At 43.8% G+C, this 7,397-nt stretch overlaps 1 long non-coding RNA gene across 1 annotated transcript; it reads right to left on the reverse strand.

Moving 5' to 3' along the window:
* Nucleotides 1–415: 415 nt before the first annotated feature.
* Nucleotides 416–1,193, reverse strand: LOC106573627 (uncharacterized). The gene is made up of 2 exons (XR_006759748.1): nucleotides 1,051–1,193; nucleotides 416–503 (listed from the first exon to the last, which is right to left on the reverse strand). It is a non-coding gene; the product is annotated as an uncharacterized lncRNA (long non-coding RNA).
* Nucleotides 1,194–7,397: the final 6,204 nt, after the last annotated feature.

A 7,397-nucleotide genomic window follows, 5' to 3' on the forward strand; every position in this document is an offset into this window, starting at 1 on the left:
AATATACATTTGCAAACATTTCTAAAAACCTGTTTTTGCTTTGTCATTAAGGGGTATTGTGTGTAGATTGATGAGGGAGGGAAAACTATTTAATCAATTTTAGAATAAGGCTGTAATGTAACAAAATGTGGGAAAAGACAAGGGGTCTGAATACTTTACGAATGCACTGCATATTGAGGAGTCTTATGTAAGGATATTAATATTGTGTCAGCACTGGCGACGCTTGTATTCCTACCTACAGTAAAAGTTAACTTGAACAATAAAGCAATTACAATCTGCTTGCAATGGATATCACTAAATAATGGTTTGTTCATGCACCAAATGACATGGCACCGCTCACTCTTCTAATCATCATTAAAAAAGCATCTGCAGTCTATTTGAGAGTTTGTAAAATAAATGTCCTCCCGGCACTCACCTGTAGAAGCAGATCTCAGTCGCAGTTCTGATCCAGTTGAGTCGTCCCTCCATTGCCTCTCTGACAGAGTACAGCACCGGCTGCATCTCTGGGGACAGACAGAAAGGCATCTGTAAGCTACAGTACACTACACCTATCTATACCCTTTATGTCACAAATCTAATGAACAGATTGATGCCACAACATAAATTACAAGGAACGTTGTACCGTTAGGTGGGAGCACATACAGTTTACTAGAGTGTACAAAATAAGTCAAGATCTATAGAAAGTATACTCAGTAGGGGACTTTAAAATGCCATTGTACTTTTGTCCTAGGATATAGACCCAATTTCACATTTACGGCAAGTGTCATTGTGGCCAGGCTCCCCGCTGAGCTTTAGAACTGGGGAAGGTGAGGTTCTGAATGAAGAAGAGCACTGCGTGGGGGATGGAGCAGCACAGTGAGGGGGACTGAGGGGGGAGCCACACAGAGAGGGAGGCTTTAAGGGGCAGCTACTGAGGGAACCCACCCCCAACACGTAGAGAGATCAACAACACAGGGGGTGGGCAGCCAACCCTAAAATATATATTTTGACAATCATCTACCTCAGTGCTTATCCAGGGAGGAGGTCTTTATCCTGGCTATTTCTGCTTACCGTAGTTGAACTGGCTGTTGGCTTTCTCACAGTTGATGATGTTGAAGCGATAGGGCACGTTGGCTGCCATACCTCGAAATAGAACCACTTGTGGTGCTGGGAGCAGTTGGCTTCCGCATTCAGGGTCAGATCATACTCGTGACTGAGGAGGAGGCAGGCAGTTGAAGTCAGAGATTACAGTTGAATCCCAAATGTCACCATATCCCCTGTATAGTGCACTATACTTTTGACCAGAGCCTGTCAAAAGTAGTGCTCTATAAAGAGAATGGGGTGCAATTTGGGACACAGTCTTCATTATGAAGAAAGAAGTCTTTCCCTCTCTGGTATATTCTAACTGCTCTAGAGTGTAGCCGTTTTACAAAGAATTGCTGTATTATTTAATAACATTCCAGTCCCGGTATAGACTAAACCTTTAATTTGATCTGAAATATGTCAATGGGACACCTTCCTTACAGAACCAAAAGGAGAAGTTAGTGCGACGCTGTTTTATTTCCAATGCAGCGTCAATGAGCCCAGAGGGGGATGGACTGCCTGTAGTCGGATCTCAGCAAGAAAGCAGTAAGGAGCTGGAACCAAGTGAAGAACCGTACCTGCGGGCGTGAATGGCTTTGCGCTGGTTCCCGCACTCAAACTTGGAGAAGAAGCTCAGGGAGTTGGCGTGATCAATAGAGCACAGGGAGCTGGGGGTGGGGGAGGTTCATTAATATAGAGTACCTTGACTACATCAACAAGTATAGATGGCTAGGAGAGTAATGGTCATTTTGATTTTTAAGCTTTAGTAATTCAGTGTCTGGACCCATCCAATAACAGTCTGACCAGTAACAGAAAATGGCACCTGAGGTTTCTCATTATGCACCTAATCTAGCTGAGTGTGCCTGGCGATGCTCTGATTATCAGGCATGCAGTAAGAACACAGCACCAGTCAGGATGGTTTAGCTGCTCTTACAGTATCCATGCTATTCATCTGACGTCCTCTATTGCCACTTCATTCAACTAACACATCAATAGATGAGTCTGGAGCAGCAGAGCCTAGAAATATCTCCTTCAATATGCTTTCTCCAGACATACCCACCAAAGTGCATTGCTATTTCAACATTTGGTCAGTAACAAGAAGGGTATTTCACTGCCTGGTAGCAGATGTTTTAAGCAGCTATGGTAGACACCCATTAATAATCCACAGGGGGATACCGCCATATGATAACTGCCTGTGTGGAATCAGTCAGAGAGTGGCTGACTTGTCAGCACTTACCTGGGGTCCTCCAGGTCAAACACAACTTCATTAATAATGTCCTCAGGATAGAGGAGATGCTGGATGTCCTCAAACACCTTCCTGTTAGAGACAGGTCAGTATATATCCAATGAGGATTCTTCTTTTATTTATTTCACCTTTATTTAACCAGGTAGGCTAGTTGAGAACACGTTCTCATTTACAACTGCGACCTGACCAAGATAAAGCAAAGCAGTGCAACAAAAACAACAGAGTTACACATGGAATGAACAAACATAGTCAATAACACAATAGAAAAGTCTATATACAATGTGTGCAAATGAGGTAGGACAAGGGAGGTAAGGCAATAAATAGGCCATAATAGGCCATAGTGGTGAAATAATTACAATATAGCAATTAAACACTGGAGTGATAGTTGTGCAGAAGATGAGTGTGCAAGTAGAGATACTGGGGTGCAAAGGAGCAAAATACATAAAATAAATAACAGTATGGAGATGAGGTAGTTGGATGGGCTATTTACAGATGAGCTATGTTCAGGTGCAGTGATCAGTGAGCTGCTCTGACAGCTGGTGCTTAATGCTAGTGAGGGAGATATGAGTCTCCAGTTTCAGTGATTTTTGCAGTTCGTTCCAGTCATTGGCAGCAGAGAACTGGAAGGAAAGGCGGCTGAAGGAGGAATTGGCTTTGGGGGTGACCAGTGAAATATACCTGCTGGAGCGCGTGCTACGGGTGGGTGCTGCTATGGTGACCAGTGAGTAATTATCCAATGAGGATAATCTAGTATAATATAGTTACACCACTGTACACTTCAATAACACAGCAATCAGCATTCATCTAGTTGATTAATTATGGTTCAGTAATTACTTTAATAAATGGCTGACTTCATAAACCCTGGAAGTCAGCCTAAACCCTGCATGTTAACTTATATGGCAATTCAACTGGACACTTCTAGATTTCCCCCAACTAAATATAAACACACCTGCAGACCTAGTTTTTCTGTGTAGCAGTGTGGTGAGTCAGCACAGCAACGGGACCTGATATTTCCTCCTCTCTCTCTGTAGCAGGAGAGAGACTGTGGTGCAGACACTGCTCTCTCTCTCTACCCTTCTCCTATAACTATTCCATCGCCGACTCCCCAAGGTCCCTCACATCTCCCCAACTTCAAAAGAGAGGCGCCAGCCACAGAGGAGCACTGCATCAGACAGCCATTCCTTTCCTCCTCTCTGTGAATACAGGATTACAAGATGGGCTGGAGAAATGTCTCCACTGCAACCACACAGCCCTCCTCATCCCCTCCTCCATCCCTGTGCAGGGTGCACTCTAAAGAAATACACCAGAGGACAATAATAAAGTCTGGGAGATCCACCATCAGGAGGCTAGGGGAACACATGCTGGATGGAGCCTGAGGGTGTGGCTGTTTGATCAGGCCATGCCTGTGAGGACCACTGCCCTGCATCTATCCCACCAGGTCCTGAGGGGAGAGAACGGCCAGTAACCATCCCACTGAGTGAGAGAGAGTCAGAGGGTGGCTGAAAACGCTTTCTCACGCTCTCTAAGAAAGCAGGGCCCAGCAAACCAGACACCCTCCAAATGACATGAGTCTACTTGTTTTTCTTCATGAAGAGGAGTTTTACATCAGGGAAATCTCAATTTAACTTGGGACAATTTACATACACTTCTGGTGAAAGTTGAATTTAAAAGTATTCAGAACCATGTTATGTGAACTCAGACTCCCAAAAATGAAAGTGCTTGACAAAATTGCATCTGTGCAACCTAAATGTTGCAGACTGCCAAACACTTTAAGTCCCCAAAAATGGATTTTGCACAGAAGAAGACACTAAATAGAGCTAACATAGTCTCTCCCCAGGGTGAACACAATGAATTGTGAAATGAGTGAAATAAACGTCCTTTCCCACAATCTGCTATTTGCACCTGGAAAAGTTATCCAGGAAAAGAAACGTTTTGGTCCAGGCACTCGCCACACAGCCTAATTAGATTACTGAGTGTTTAATAAAAGGTTGGCACTTTGGGATACATTTGGGTTGACTGACTTCAGTTGAGGGAAGCAGAACGAAAGAGACTGACAAAGATCCTGCTTGAGATAATGATAAGCAAGAGGTGGATATCTACACTACATGACCAAAAGTATGTGGACACCTGCTCGTCGAATATCTCATTCCAAAATCATGGGCATTAATATGGAGCTGGTCCCCCCTATGCTGCTATAACAGCCTCCACTCCTCTAGGAAGGCTTTCCACTAGATGTTGGAACGCAGACTGCAAGCCAGGCCGAATCGCCCAACATCAGTGCCCAACCTCATTAATGCTCTTGTGGCTGAATGGCAAGTCCCCGCAGCATGTTCCAATTCATCCTTAATTAAGGTGTTCGATGGGATTGAGGCCAGGGCTCTGTGCAGGCCAGTCAAGTTCCTCCACACCGATCTCGACAAGCCATTTCTGTATGGTACCTCGCTTTGTGCATGGGAGCATTGTCATGCTGAAACAGGAAAGGGCCTTCCCCAAACTGTTGCCACAAAGTTGGACTCACAGGATCGTCTTGAATGCCATTGTATGCTGTAGCGTTAAGATTTCCCTTCACTGGAACTAAGAGAGCCCGAACCATGAAAAACAGTATTCCTCCTCCATCAAACTTCACAGTTGGCAAAATGCATTCGGGCAAGTAGCGTTCTTCTGGTATCCGCCAAACCCAGCTTTGTCCATCAGACTGCCAAATGGTAAAGCGTGATTCATTACTCCAGAGAACGCGCTTCCACTGCTCCAGAGTCCAATGGCAGCAAGCTTTACATCACTCCAGCTGACGCTTGGCATTGCGCATTGTGATCTTAGGCTTGTGTGTGGCTACTCGGCCATTGAAACCCATTTCATGAAGCTCCCGACGAACAGTTCTTGTGCTGACGTTGCTTCCATGGGCAGTTTGGAACTAGCTAGTGAGTGCTGCTTCCGAGGACAGACGATTTTTACACCCTACACACTTCAACACTCGGCAGTCCCACTCTGTGAGCTTGTGTGGCCTACCCCTTCACGGCTGAGACATTGTTGCTCCTAGACGTTTCTAATTCACAATAACAGCACTTAAAGTTGACCGGGGCAGCTCTAGCAGGGCAGAAATTTGACAAACTGGGGCCTCACGTGTGGTGCTTCACTACAGATCCGGGTTCGATCCCAGGCTGTGTCGCAGCTGGCCGCGACCGGGAGACCCATGAGGTCGATGAGCAATTGGCCCAGATTGTAACTACTACCAATTGGATATTACGAAATTGGGGAGAAAGGGGTAAAAAAATATATAGATATTTTGAAAAACTGACTTGTTGGAAATGTGGCATCCTATGACGGAGCCACATTGAAAGTCACTGAGCTCTTCAGAATGGGCCATTCTACTGCTAATGTTTGTCTATGGAGATTGCATGGTTGTGTAATCGATTTTATACACCGGTCAGCAAAGGGTGTGGCTAAAATAGTCGAATCCACTAATTTGAAGTGCGTCTGCTTAATTTTGGTCATGTAGTGTATCAACTATGTATTTTACATGTCAAAGATACTAAAGCATTTGTTGAGTCTCACAAATGCCAATGATTTCAGGTTCAGAAACTAATGATAAAAGCACTGTCATCAATAAGACAAAAAAATTCATAGACTGTGCATGTAATGCAATTGTATTCTATCTTATAAATAAGGCCATAATCAGATTATGTGGAAAAACATTTCAAGACCTATCTAAATCCCATCTTTCTGTGCATATTTAAAGCCTATATTAGTCACTCTTCAGAAAGCTGCAGTAAGCAATTAGTTTCATGAGCCAAAACTTCTCCCTCTGTTTGTATGGCCCCTCAAAATGACTAACTACATTGACTACGCTGTAGTGGTGTAGTAGAATAAATATAGTAGTAGAAATAGAGTGTAAAAGGATCTAAACTATTCAACCAGGAAAATCTGTTCAGTACAGTAACAACCGCCCTCAAACATTCCCAGTGTTGAACACTGTGTTAGTGTCAATGAAAGGTGTCAGATGGTTAAACCACTACAGTGAGATGACCATTGAAGAAGACAGGGAAAATGTTGCCATAATTCTTAATATCTCCGGCAAGTCTGTCTCTTCTCAAAAACAATTCTGGCAATCACTTCCAGAAACCTGCTTCCATCAACTACTTTCCGAAGATGGCACTCACCAAACATTAAATGAATCCAAGACAATTGACAGGATGAATGCTATCTGTGCTGTGCCATCTGTGACAGAGAGGAGCAACAACAGATGATACAAAGAGAGAAAAGAATCAGACAGTGGGGATAGCAGGAGGACCAAGCATATATTTTACATCTTCCTTTCTAAACTTCTCCATAAATTCCTTGTACAAATGGTGTTTATGCAAATAGAAGTGATGGGATGCTTGTAATGGTTAGTACCACACTGATACAAGGCCTTCCATCATGCCATGACATAAGAATGGCGCTGCAATGGATAGCAGCTATTTTATGGGCTCCTGACCAATTCTGCTATTTTGTGTGTTTTTTTTGCTCTGATCTTAACTTTTTAGCACATCATGTTTCCGCCATCGTTTCCTATGAACGAAAAGAGCTTTCTGGATATCAGAACAGCAATAACTAACCTCGATTTGGATGAAGATTTCGACTTCAACGAGTAGGAGGCGCAGGACATTCCGCTCACCCTGGACCAGGCCTGAAAAAGAAAAAGGCGTCGTAAGAGAGGCCGATGTGTGAGCAACCTGACGAGACTACGTCGGCGAGTACATAAACCGCTTATAACCTCCATTCTATCGACGAAGGTACAATCACTGGAGAACAACTGGACAAACTCTGTTAGAGACTATCATATCAATGGGACCTGAAGAACTGTAATATCCTATGTTTCTCGGAGTCAAGGCTGAACAAGGACATGGTTAATATACATCTAGCAGATTTTTCTATACATCGGCAGGACAGAATGGCAGTGTAGGGGAAACTTAAGGGGAGTTGTGTGTCTCTTTGTTAACAACAGCTGGTGCGCAATCTTTACTGTTAAGAAAGTCTTGAGGTTGGGTGGAAAATGGACAGAGGGAGAAATATATTTTTGTCATGGGCAAAGAAACTCAAAGGGGTGATT

The sequence above is a fragment of the Salmo salar genome, chromosome ssa16 (assembly GCF_905237065.1).
Source record: "Salmo salar chromosome ssa16, Ssal_v3.1, whole genome shotgun sequence".
NCBI classification, from domain to species: domain Eukaryota; kingdom Metazoa; phylum Chordata; class Actinopteri; order Salmoniformes; family Salmonidae; genus Salmo; species Salmo salar.